The sequence below is a fragment of the Rhinoderma darwinii genome, chromosome 2 (genome assembly GCF_050947455.1).
Source record: "Rhinoderma darwinii isolate aRhiDar2 chromosome 2, aRhiDar2.hap1, whole genome shotgun sequence".
Lineage (NCBI taxonomy): Eukaryota > Metazoa > Chordata > Amphibia > Anura > Rhinodermatidae > Rhinoderma > Rhinoderma darwinii.
Genome location: NC_134688.1, coordinates 83,505,191 through 83,519,533, shown reverse-complemented (window position 1 = coordinate 83,519,533; position 14,343 = coordinate 83,505,191). Strand labels below are relative to the sequence as shown.

General features: G+C 40.6%; 1 long non-coding RNA gene across 1 annotated transcript; it reads right to left on the bottom strand.

The window, feature by feature from the left end:
• Window positions 1-977: 977 nt before the first annotated feature.
• On the bottom strand, window positions 978-11,392 carry LOC142740676 (uncharacterized). Its single transcript, XR_012880848.1, has 3 exons — window positions 11,299-11,392; window positions 10,499-10,591; window positions 978-1,608 (listed from the first exon to the last, which is right to left on the bottom strand). It is a non-coding gene; the product is annotated as an uncharacterized LOC142740676 (long non-coding RNA).
• Window positions 11,393-14,343: the final 2,951 nt, after the last annotated feature.

Sequence of the window (14,343 nt, the reverse complement as noted above, 5' to 3'; positions counted from 1 at the left end):
GCGGGTCTAGGCTCGCTTGGAATAAGAAGCATATATCACTTTATTTTATTTGAATAAGCCAAACATAAGAGGGATTGACAGAGGAGGGCTTGAGTGAATAGGAGCCTTGTTCATTCAAGCCCTGGCGTTTATTTAAAGGGGGGATCTTGGACACTGAACCAGAGAAAGTTGAGGGAGCGGATTTACCAGCATACTTGTATATACATATGTATGTGTGTTCATATTACGTAATAATACTATACTCTGAGCAATCACTTTAATGATGCTTTATATTTCTGTTCAATCTCTGTTTATGTTACTTTTACATATGATTAGATGTTAGGATGACTATTATTCGCACAGGAAATATTTCTCCTCAAAATACAGTATTTAAAATTTTTCTGTTTAAGAACACTCAAAAATGTCAATGCTGTCCTGGAAGTAGTCACCCACCTGTACTCATTTTAAAACCTCCAGGCTGGAGGTACTAAAACTTTTTACAAGTATTTGGTTTGTTCCCTTTTTATTCAGTCTTCCGGCATCTGCATGGTACTAAAAAAAAAATCCCTTTTTCCCCAACATATTTTATGGTGAGAGAGAATGGAAAACTGAAAATGTCAGTGTTTTTGAAAGGGAAACTCTTCTCAAATGCAAAGGTAGATGTAGATAGAAACACCATCATCTACTCAAGTGCCTTCTAAAAAATACATTATGGAACTTTAATATTATAAGTTTCTTAATATGTTAGCAATGCTTCCAATAATAACTGCCAAGTCTGGGGACAGTTTCAAAATCACTGCTGTTGCCCTGCGGACCAGTGAGCTATTTTATGACAGCCTGTTTGCGCAGTCTATTGACAGATACATAATGTAATTTGCAGCCGGCAATTAGCTGAGGAATCGGCAGGAGTTCTATAGGTGGATCTTACCTTGCAAGCCTCATGTATACAGCAAAGCAATATGCACGGAGCTCTGTGCACCACCAAAGAATATCTTCATATTACGTCATGTGTTTAAAATTTAAAATTGTCGGCTGATCCGTCGAAAATTGGCGGATTGGGATGACGTTTATCTGATGTTGATGGCCGCAGCAGTAAAAGAGTTAAAAAGTTCAACATGAAATTAAGAGAAGACTAATGACCTGTGTGAGATGGTATCATTTATATAGCGCTCTGTCTGCTTTATAGCATTACTCATGGGTTCGGCTAAATGATCCATGGACTTTCTTGATGTCTTTTTGTATAATTAAGCATCTCTTTCCGGCATCATTGTAACTTTGATGATTGTGATTGGTTCGTCCATTATCATTGGGCCAGCTGGCCTGCAAAAGCATTCATGGTTTCAAATGTTTTCATTGATATGTCATATGTTCAGAAAGCATTGCGCGCAATCCTCTCATCATCTTCATTGGAGTCATTTTCAAAATTAAACCTTTGTTCGTGGATAATGATTCCAGGCTGTGCGGGTTTCTGTATGGAAGGTGTGTACTGCTTACTTTTCCCAGCTGTCTAAGGAGATTACAAGCAATGGTGCTGTCTAATGTCTTCAGGAGATGGTCATATGGAATTATACTAAACTCCACGTCTTTCCACTGGACCCACGGCCGATCCTCAATACTCAGGGCTCTCATCTGGGGTGGAAAAGAGAATTTAGAAAAATCCACAGCTGTGAAACGACATTAAGGCAGCATAATATTATCTGTGGTCTAGTAACATGCAAGTTATTTGGAAGATTAGAAAGAATCACAGGCAAATAGATAAAAATAAATGGAGTAGGAGCCGCGGACTCTTGTCACTTGCTCAGATGCGACCAGACGTCCCAACGGGTCAGCTCTCACCCGCCCAATGAATATATCTAGAAATGTATGGACGTCAGCATTGTCTCCAAAATTTATTTATTGTTCCATATCAAAACACCATGCAACATTTCGACCTACAAGAGGCTTGAGCAAGGCCTCTTGTAGGTCGAAACGTTGCATGGTGTTTTGATAAGGAACAATAAATTCAATAATAAGATAGATGCAGAGATCTGGAGCAAATTTTTCCCAAAATGGAAACCGGTCAGCCGCCATACGAATGCGCCATCCATACAGGATCATACATTGACTAAGTGCCTGAGGAAGGTCATGGTATTGACCGAAACGTCGCACTGTCATTGGCTATAAATATAATAAATTATTTATCTGCAAAAGAATTTACACTTTAGTGTGCATAGTGCTTTTTCTCCATATTTCTATTAATATACTGCTGAGGATAGTAATGGTGACTAATGACTCATTTTTTAAGGCTTTATCGGTAGTATGACCTCAATAATATGGCAAAGAGAAAATAGATGAGGATTACATCAGACGCTTCTCTCTGAGGCAGGTCTGCGATTCAAAATATCTGGGCTCCATACAGTCAAGTGGTCAGGGACAGCGCTGCAACACCTTGTACACTTGCTACGAAAATAATGACTTGTGCAAATCCAAACATCCTGAAACCAACGTGAACAATGAAGAGGTTGTAGCGCTCGCTCGAGCACTAAGGCCTCTTCAAACATCTGATTGGCAGGAGTGCCGAGTCTGACCAACAATCGATCTAATATTGATAGCCTATTCTAAGGATAGGCAATCAATTTTGAAATGCTGGATAACCCCTTTAAATGACTTAGCACTAGACATTTTTCAACTCTATTATACTCACTGATAACTTTTACTCCCTGACTCCCGATCTAATGGACATCAGCTGTGAAAACACCTTACAAGCGGATTGGATGAGATGGCCGCTTTCTTCCACAAACAGCGCCACTAATGTCCAGGGGTTGTGTGTTGTACTGCAACTCAAGGTTATTCAAGTTAATATGGCTGAGCTGTAATACTAAACACGGCCCGGCCCATAGACAGGGATGGCACTGTTTCTAGTAGAAAGCAACCATGTTTTCTAATCTTATGCAACCCATTTAATCAGTTCAAAGACTATAATAAGATATGGTTGTATTGGTCAAATGATCATTGTGTCTATGCATAAGAGTAAAGGCCCTTTTACACTGGCCAATTATCGGGCAAACGGGTGTCCACAGAACACTCGTTCCCGATAATTGCCCTGTGTAAATCGGGCAACGATTAGCCGATGAACGAGCAAAAACGTTTTAAATGCCTTAAATATTATCGTTGCGGCAGCCCTTCTCCCTGTGTAAGCAGGGGGACGCACTGCTGGCGTGATAGAAATGTATGAGGACAAGTGATCGGAGTAACCACTGCTCGTCCCCATACATAACTCCTTCTGAAAGGAGCAAACGAGCGCCGATCAACAAGCTGTCTCGTTGATTGGCGCTCGTTTACACGGCCTGCGTCGGGTTGTGTAAAAGTACCCTAACACTTTCAGTCCCTTTCATGCTATTTTTTTTTTTAACAGCACATTGTATTGTTTTACCAAGCAACAATGTGTGACAGCAACAAATTAACTTACAACATATTCTGACAGTAATAGGGATTTCTGTATAAATACACACAGATTATTTACTCTGCTACATCTGTGTCAGTTTATACATATATGAATGGTTATATGGCAATATGTATACAGTATTCTAGTTGTGTATATATAGAACTGTGACTGCTTCTTCAATTATGAGCTTGCCAGCTTGTCTACCCAGTTTGTATATATGCCCTGATGACAGTCGTAGTGATGAGTGATGTGATAATATCATGCTTATTTTTAATTATACTCCATGTAAGGTTCATTACCAATTACCATAAAAATCTTCCTTATTTTTTTATTTATGTGGTTGTAAACAATGGCGTACATATATGGGAGGCAGCCCCGTAGCAAAAATGAATCTGGACCCCCCATTATGGTGCCTGGTCATCTTGAACAGAAGGGCCTGGTATTTGTTGCCCTCTCCATGCCCTTCACCACTTTCTTTGCTAACAATGCAGTTCCAATGTAGAATGGAGTCCTGCACACATAACAAAGGACCCAACCAAGGCTGGGCCCCTCTCTCCAAGGGCACCATAGCAATCTCATGGTCTGTCTCTATGGCATGTACACATGGTCTGTCTCTATGGCATGTACACACGGTCTATCTCTATGGTTGGTTGTACACACAAACAATTATTAGATAAAATTTCAAATACAATTCCCTTACCCTTCTAAATGTTATAGAAAATATTTGGATGTTGTACTCCAAAAAGTTAATGTTGGATTTTTTTTCTCTCCAAATTGCTGTTACCATTTAAAACCGTTGTCTGGTCTAGACAGTCTGTTGATACTAGAACAGAGCATCCTAATCTAAAAGAGAGGGGTCCTAAAAACAATGGATGTATTATAATGACCACAAAATCTGTGTCCTTCTGGATTTCTCAACATACAGTACACCTATCTAAGGACCGTTAACCATTAGATCACTTTTAAGGTCCTATTACCCAGCCAAATATGGGCCGTGAAGACGAGTGCCGATCAATGAGACAGTTCGTAGATTGGCGCTCTTTTGCTCCTTTCACAAGGAGCAATACATGGTAATGTATGAGGACATGCAATCGTTACTACAATGGTTTGTCCCCAAACATTTTCATCATGTCAGCAGCACATCTCCCTGTTTACACATGGAGTTGTGCTGCCAACAATGATAATGATAATATTTAATGCTGCATAACGAGCAGATCAGCCGATGAACGAGCATTTGTTTGTTTATCAGATGATCGTTGCCTTGTGTACAGAGGGCAATGATCGGGAACGAGCGATCATATGAGCACTCGTTTACCCAATCATTGGCCCATATTAAAGGGCCTTTACACGCACCTTCTAAGACACCCATTTTGTCATCAGCCATCTTTCATAAAACAATTCTTATAAGAAAAATAGATAGAATGAGTAGTTGGTCAAAATTGTAAAAAAAAAATATAATGAACAGTCCTATGCACAGAATGGACTATGGAAAGCTTCAAAACATTTAGGACCATGTATATACTAGTGTCTTGTGAAAGTATTCACCCCTGTTGTAATGTTTTATTTGCATTACAACCTGGAATTAAAATGGATTTTAAATTTGATTTTGTGTAATGAAAAGTGGAATGAAGAAAAAGAACTTTGTTTAAAAAGGATAAAACATAGCTAAAAACTAAAAAGTTGTGAGTGCATATGTATTTACCCTCTTTGCTATGAAACCCCTATATAAGATCTGGTCAAATCAATTAGCTTCAGAAGTCCCATAATTTGTTTGGAGAGCTCCTTATTTACTTTTTACCAACTGGGCATTGTGGAGAGAAGTGTATGACGCTGACCAATCAGTGACCAATCAGCATCATACACTTCTCATTGTTCCAGCCCAGCTTCTTTCACAGCACAATCACTGTAACAATGGGCTGGAACAATGGGAAGTGTATGACACTGATTGGTCGCTGATTGTTCAGCGTCATACACTCCTCTGTACAACGCCCAGTTGGTAAAAAGTAAAAACACACCCAGTTGTCTATTAAAAAAGTAATTAGCATAATTTAAAGTTGTTTATAACTTGGTCAAAAATGATAGTTTTTCAAAATAAAAACCACTGTTGTTATCTACATTACAGCGCCGATCAGATTATGTAGGAGATTTTTCTGCCAAGTTCCATTTGGATATTTATAACATCATTCGCGGGCCATACAAAATGATCAACTTAAAAATTACCCTGCTATATTTGGTCAAACATTTATCTAACTCACCCCTAATGTGATGGCTGGAACTGCTTATCTTTGGTGAGGCGTGTGATATTAGCCGGTATTGATGATGTTGTTACTAGAGCGCAGTCGGGAGCGCAGTTGTTCCGACTTACAGACTTAATTGGGTTTTCCCATCAGGGATGTTTATAACATATCCACAGGATATGTCATAAATGTCAGATAGATGCTGGTCCCACCACTGGGACCCGCACCTATCTCTAGAATGGGGCTGCCTAAACCCCCTTCTACCTCTCTATGTTCCGGCTGATTTCCACACATGATGAAGAAAACAGCGTAGCTCGCTGAGCTATGCTGTTTCCGTAACTCCCATAGTAGTGAATGGCAGTTACGGAAGCAGCGTAGCATGCGAGTTACGCTGTTTCCTGTAATTATTATTCAGTTCTATGGGACTTACGTGTCAGCCACAACACAAAGAGGTAGAACAGGGTCTAGGGCCCCCCTTTCTTGAGATAGTTCTGGGACCCAGAGGTGGGACCTGCATCTATCTGTCTATCCTTGATGAAAAAAAAACTTTATCACCTGACCTCACTTCATACTTTTAGGACAGGTCCTATGTCTACACTACAGCAACATTTCTACATTTAGGCCTCAGCTAAGTTTCTACATTTTAGGAGCAAGAGGAGGGCAGATGGAGCCAAGTACTGTCATTCACTACTAGTGAATGAGGATGCGGCAGTCTGAGTGAGGAGGTCAGTGCATGCCAGCTCGGGAATGGATCAGTCCAGTCACCTGACCTCACGTCAGGTGACTGGACTGGTCCGGTCACGGGCCGGCACGCACCGGCCTCACTCAGACCGCCACCTTACTTGGCTTAGACCGCCGCCTCCTCCTTCTCCTCCTCATAAATGTGAGTGAGTAGGGCAGACAGAGCCAAGGAGGGAATGACACGGCGGCAGCGCAGGTCAGAGTGAGGACGGGGAGTCCTGCGACGGGAGTGGACCAGTCCAGTCACCTAACGTGAGGTCAGGTGACTGGACTGTGCCTGCCCGGGAGTGGACCAGTCCGGTCGCCTGACCCGAGTCACTTGACCTCACGTCACTGACTCAGGTCTGGTGACCGGACTGGTCCACTCTTGGGCCGACACACACCGACCTCACTCAGACCGTTGCCGCCATACTTGGCTCCGTGGCTCCGTCTGCCCTTCTCCTGCTCCTAAATGTGAGTGAGTAGGGCGGATGTAGCAAAGGAGGGAATGACACGGCGACAGCGGCGGTCAGAGTGATGTCGGGGCGTGCTGTGACGGGAGTGGACCAGTCTGGTGACCGGACTGGTCCACTCTTGGGCCAGCATGCACCGGCCTCACTCAGAACGCCGCCGCCATACTTGGCTCCATCCGCCCTTCTCCTGCTTCTAAATGTGAGTGAGTGTGTGGACGGAGCCAAGTAGCGAATGACGCGGTAGCAGCGCAGTCTGAGTGAGGTCTGATGGGCCAAATGATCGGGCCAGACGTTCCCCACACCTGGTTTAAAGGGAAACATTTAAATGTCTTGGAATGGCCTAGTCAAAGCCCAGACCTCAATTTAACTGAGAATTTGTGGCATGACTCGAAGACCTCTGCACACCAACGCAACCATCTAACTTGAAAGAGTTGAAGCAATTTAAATTAGAGAAAAAAAACAGTGTCTACATGTACTAAGCTAATAGAAACATACCCCAAGAGACTTGCATCTTTAATCACAGCAAAAGGTGTCTCCACAAAGTAATAATATTTAGGGTGTGAATACTTATGCAGATTTATTTATTTTTTGTCTTAATTATGGTTTGTCTCAGGGAAATAATATTTTTCACCTTCAACATGGTAGGAATGTTCTGTAAATCAAAGGGTACAAACCCCCAAATCTATTTATTTTAAGGTTGTAATGCAACAAAACAGGCAAAACACCAACAGGGGTGAATACTTTTGCAAGGCACTGTAAGATCTTGGCTATACACAGTGACTTCAGGTCCTTGTCCACATAAATATATTAGTTGCATGACCGTTGCACGTCCAATAGAAAATTCTCAATTTCAGTGCACTGGAAGCGGTGACATAACCCATCTACGCACAATTACTGGTGAAATATTTTCTTATTTCTACCTGTTCTATTTTGAGTTGATAAGGAATTCTACCTCCACATTTTTTGTTAAATATATCCGCTGTGTAAACATAAGTAGATCTAATGCAGAGGCCTGACAAAACTTGTTCATGAATCCGAAGGCAAACAAAGTAAATATATGTGTGTAGACAATAAAAAGCTCAGCCTATCTCCGAAGTAGATTTAATACTATAGACTATAGAGGTGTGTTCACACATAGCATAAACACTGCGGATTTTCCTCAACGGATTTCACTGCGGAAACTCCGCAGCATATTACAGTAGCAGCAGAGTGAATGAGATTTTAACAAATTTCATCAACATGCTGCGGAAAAAATCAGCTGAAAAAACGTTCATGAATTGACCTGCAGTGGAGTTTTTTAATCCGCAGCATAAATTGATATGATCTGCTGCTCTTCTGTTGCAGGTTTTCCACAATGATTTCAATGGGGAGGTAAAATCCGCAACAAATAGCAAATGTTGCGATTTTTGCAGTGGAAAAGCTGTGATTCTGCTGTAAAAATTTAGAATCAGAAAAAAAAAAAGCCCTTTGGTTTAAAATTAGTGGAAAGTTTAATACTTACCCCTGGGCGTTGTCATAGTGACGCTATCTTCTGTTCTCCATCCAGGCTGGCCTCCTGGGATGACGTTTCATACCGTGTGACCGCTGCAGTCAATCATAGGCTGCAGCGGTCACATGGGCTGCAGTGTCATCCCAGGAGGCGGGGCTGCACGGACACTTTTGCGTATCCACCCTGTGTGAACATAGCCTAGTTAAGAGATTTCCTAGGTTATTGAGCTGAATATACGCAACGATGGCATGTTCGCAGATTGTTTCTGCCCATGTCTGCAGGAAAAAATCATGTAGTTCTTAGTTCTATATCCTTGTGAAAAATAGTCCTAAAATGTGTTTAAGGCTTCGTTCACATCTGCGCCAGGGCTCCATTCCGATGGAACGTTGGAGCTTTCCGTCGGAATGGAGCCCTGACTGACACAAACGGAAACCATAGGTTTCCGTTTCCATCACCATTGATTTCAATGATAACGGATCCGGTGCTAATGGTTTCCGTTTGTCTCCGTAGTGCAAAGGTTCCGTCATTTTAATGGAATCAATAGCGCAGTTGACTACGCTATTGATTCCGTCAATACAACAGAACCCTTGCACAACGGAGACAAACGGAAACCATTAGCACCGGATCCGTCACCATTGAAATCAACCTATGGTTTCCGTTTGTGTCAGTCAGGGTCTCGTTCCGACGGAAAGCTCCAACGCAACGGGACCCTGGCTCAGATGTGAACGAAGCCTTACAAAGACATTGTCTTCATTGTCAAGGATAGTGAAAGTCACTACTTTGCCTACACTTGTCACACAACTTTGCAGTAGATTATAGGTAAGGTGCAATCCTAATAGATGTACAATGAGTTATGAAAGGAATATATAGCTACACAAATACCTCATGTGGCACAACATTACCTGTCATAAATTATAGTCTGTTTGTCTATGCTAACAAAACAGATGGTGCATGTCTGTGGTACAAACATTGTAACTATCCTTGAACCACGGCATTCAATGGCTATGGGCATTAAAAAGACCTCTTGGGAGTTGAAACGTTGCACATGCCTGGGTGAATAAACACTACAAATTTGGACTTTATTTGGAGCGCTGTGGGCGTCATTTCTATTCAATTTCAATCATCAGATTTTTTGTGTAAAACCACAATTATAAAGATGTCCAAACAATGAGATGAGTAATTCAAGTATGTCGGATATATTTTTGGAAGGATGATTTACAGTCATTATTTTCATGATGAAAAATTATCTTCGTGCCAAAAAATCTTTCAGTATAGGACTCAAGCAAAGGTGCCCCTGGGTAAGATGGCAGGAGGGAGGGTTACAGCTCAGTTTGCAGTATCTTAAAGTTAAATTAATGGTAAATCATATTATTCTTGGTGCTTAGTGTGTTGCTCAGTGCACAGTTCATTATTGCTCTTCTGGCTTGGCAATAGCAACCACGGGAACTGAGCATTACTGACTGGGTAGGGAGCAGTGCACAGGAGCACAGGTGGTACTGCTAAAAAAGAATGCCTCCTGGGTTGTGGGCAGGAATCGAACAGGAGGAGATTAGGAGTCCTCTTAGAAGAAGGATTAGACTGTGTGGCCTGGCAGCGCCCCCTCAGGGAGGAGGCCTCGGACTCTAGTACAGTGGTGCAGATGAAACGCTGTGTAACATGTGTACATATAGAGATTGCTATATATTGATGTGCAAGTGGCTTTCATTTGACTGTAAACTGGTGAACTCGCAGATGTCTTTTGAGACATCTGGCCTTTGTGCAGTGGGTCTAGACACTTTTAAGAAGAGCTGTCCTGACATCTGATGTATTTATGAGTGTGCCGAGAAGTAAAAACGACAGCGACATATTTGTAGGTTGCAATGCACCACATAAGGCTCAAGGAAATAATGGAATTTAGAAAAAAGCTAATATTGATGTTCATCATTAGTAATTCTAGAGGGGACCGTTTTAAAACCACCATTACTGAGGCTGTATACATTATTTTTAATTGAGAAACATTACTCCTTTGGCATGAAAGCTGTCATATGGTTCCACAAACTTGCTGCTTTCTCATTTTTGGGTCAGTAGATATTATATAGTAGTAAGACCAAACAAGCTGAGTTCTGTCTATTCATTTTTTCCTCAGTTGCCAAGAATAGTGAATGGCTATTTGTGTGGTGTTTAGATGGACACATACTGGTAGATGACACTTGGTCAATGGGACATCTGCTGTCTTAGGACTCCCTTTCCATCACTGGTATTGGTAGCGCAGTAGAAGAGCAACCTTTCCCTTTACAAAAAAAATGGTTAGATCATTACAAGGAGATTTTGCAACATCTACTTATACAATATTTGGTGCTTCTTATATCCATAAGTTCGAATCCTCATATCTCCTCTAAACAGACTTATTAAGACTGCAATATATTTTGGCGCCCACAAGTTACTGTAAAATCACTGCATTCCCGCGACTTTCACTCAACTTCCCACAACCAAATGTCACAGTAGAGTCCTAGCCTTATGACGTGATCCCTGTTATGGATCAAACAGGCTGTGTATGGCCACCTTGAAGCTCCTGGGCCCCGATGCTAAGTTTGTTACAGGGTCCCCTATATACCATATGCCATTTACTATACTGGGGTCGTCCTATGGCAGAAAGGACCTTCTGCTTCCTTAGGCACCAAAGCCCATATACAACTGCTACCACTGCACCCCTTATAGAAATGTCCCTGCTTCCCAGAATCTAAATTCTGTTCAGTGTTGAAGACTTATCTTCATCATTATTAATGCAGACATAGATTATTTCTGTTTATGTTCAGGTTTAAAGGACTATCAAAATACTAGGTAAAGGGATTATCCAGTATTCTATTGTATGTAAATATGCTTTAATATATGGTTAATATGTTTATTATGATAATCTCCTGTCACTTGATCATGACGCCATATCAATACGCTAGTAATTTATAATATTCGATACAAGTCCTTCTTCTTGGCACTCACTAACTCCTCTTTCAGACAGGAAATTTGGTTGCTGGAGGATCCACATCACAGCTCGCATAGGCTTGATAGCATACGTGGTGCATTGTGTTGCGGCACCTGCAGTCAGCAATTCAAAACTGTTTGTTGGGTACATTAAGCTCTAAAATACTTCTGAAATAATTTCTAACTTATAGATGCAACTCTTATTGGTTTTCTTTAACTCCAGAAATAGGGTAGAGGTTTGAGCTCCGTGCTCTATGAAGAATATACCAGAGATAGACAGGGCTCAAAGGCAGGCGACTACAAAGTAAATGGAATGGGAGGTATCATTTTGATTGAGAGTCTCGAAGAAAACATATATATGCAATGACATTACATTAAACTTGCACATTTGTAGAAGTATTCAATTTAGCAGGGGACATCATGTGGAGGAAAGGCGATTTAATCATCAATATAGAAAAAAGGTTCTTTAATGGTTTGAGAAGTCAAACTATGGAATGGTCTACAAGAGAGGTAGTCATAGCAAGTACAATGATAGCATTTATGGGTTAGACATTTTTCTCAAGTAATTGAAGTTTTGCCTCATGGAAGATTTTGTCCCTAAAAGGCAAAATTGGTTGCACACACCCTTGGGGTTTTGCTTTTCCTTAAAGGCTATGGACACCTTTGAGGACTTTTTAAAAAAAAAAAAAAAAAAATGGATTAGTCAGTGTGTTTAGTGTAACTTCTTAATTAGTTTTTATTATAAATTAATTTTACTTTTGGAGATACAGCTGTTCTGTATCCTATATACAGAGCAGCTGTATCGTTCGCTATTCACTAAATCCGTCAGTCCTGCGGACCTGACGGGTTCAATGTTATGAACGTAGATGTGATAGATAACAGGTGGATCCTGCGTGTCTCCCGTAGACACTGAACCCGTCAGGTCCGCGGACCTGACAGGAACCGTACTTAGCGATACAGAATACAGAACAGTTGTAGCTAAAACAGTAAAAATAATTTTTAATAAAAATTAATTAAGAAGTTACACAAAACACACTGACTGATCTATTTTTTTCTTTTTAAAAAAGCCCTCAAGGGTGTCCATAGCCTTTAATCTGGATCAAAAAGCCAGGTTTTAGAAAGTTGAACTTGATGGACAAGTTTCAACTTTCACCTTGTGTAACTATGTCATTTCTAAGTACTATATACACACAGGGTGCTTCACATGTGACTACTAAAGTAAGAGCCTGTAACTCTGATGGGTTGGGAACTTGAAGCTTGGACCCCGATACTACTCGGTACCCAAAGCTATGAAAAGGAAGATACATTCCCTAGCTTATTGATGGGACAGTGTAATTTGGCACCTTATAGCAATCTTATTTGGGCACTGTATGATTGTATTATTTGGGCACTATGTGGTACAGCATAAGGGAAAGGGGGCTGTTAAGAGAAGATATTGGACAGGAACAAAACCAACCTAAGGCCGGACCGGCATACACATAACACACAGAAAAAAATTGGGAAGTGTGCCCATCACTGAATATCAATTTGTGTCTTTGCCCAGTTCCAGCATAAAATGTACATTAAGGCAAATTACCCAATTTTTAGACTTAAGTTGCATTAAAGTCTATACATGTACAATAAAAGAACATTAGATTCAATATTTTATTACTATAAATTCTTAGTGCATGCATAATATATATGGGATTGATCCAGCCAACATAAGCCTATTCCAGATCTTTTGTAGATAAATTGTAACTCTTGAGAAAGGGTTCAATTTGCACCTACTCTGGAATAAGCTAAGCCATGTGTCATGTTTGGCCTCCAGTATACAATGAACCATCATCAGGATTTAATTTTACAAGGAATTCAAAATTTAATTTCTCATCTCTATTTTCTCTAATATTAAAGCCAGTTGGGATAATATGTCATACTCCAAAAATGTATAAATGATAAAATATTGGTTATTTAGTCATCTGAGCAGCTCTGTATGTGTCTGTTATGTTAGCAGGGTAATTCATTATCATTTGGCACTGGCATGAGATCCTGGCAACAGTTTTATTAGGTTATTTAGCACACATGTTACACTGAGATGTATCTTTTTCAGTTGTCTCTTTTCATTACCCTTTCCAAATGTGCCAGGAGCCAATGAAATGTGTTGAGACTGATTGTGTTGTGCATGAACAGCCATGGTAATGTTGTGAACTTGAAAGTCAGAACTTACAGGGTTTTTCCCAACTCAGACATTTATAGCATATCCACAGGACATGCCATAAACGTGTAATAGATGAGGGGTACCAGCTCTGAGCCTCGCACCCGTCTTTGGAACTGGGGGCCCCCAAATTCTGTCCTGTCTGGTGAAGCAGCCGCTGTCCACCACATCCAGGCGAAGGATGAGTGTAGAGGTGGCTGCCAATGTGGATGTGCTCTAAATGTTTCAGTTGGGAATAACCCTTGAAGTTATATATGGCTTGTAAGGCTATGTACATCTTTGAAATCGTTCATATATATATATATATATATATATATATATATATATATATATATATATATATATATATATATATATATATATATATATACACATGTGTGACTATCAGTGTGTTTGGTGCAACTTTCTACATACTTTTTATTAAAATAGATTTTTACTTTTGAGATGCGGCTGCTTTGTATCCTGTATGCAGAGCAGCTGTATCTAGCGGTGAAACTTGTATCCGTCAGGTCAGCTGTACTGACGGGTTCAGTGTCAGCGGGTCCTGCGTGTTCATAACTCAGATGTGATAGATTACAGGTAGATCCTGCATGTCAGAGACGAATTTAGGTCTCAGCACACGATACCGCTGCTCTGTATACAGGACACAATGCAGCTGTATCTCAAAAAGTAAAAATTATTTTTAATAAACAGTATTAAGAAAGCTTCACCAAACACACTGATAGACATTTTTATTAAAAAAAAGAAGCTATTTCAAAGGTGCACTAGCCTTTAAAGGGTTCATCCACTATTACAAAATAAAGAAGAACACTGTGGTGCTCTTCTCACAACATCTAGCACCTTCTGCAATCTTCTCCTTGTCCCTCCCTAGG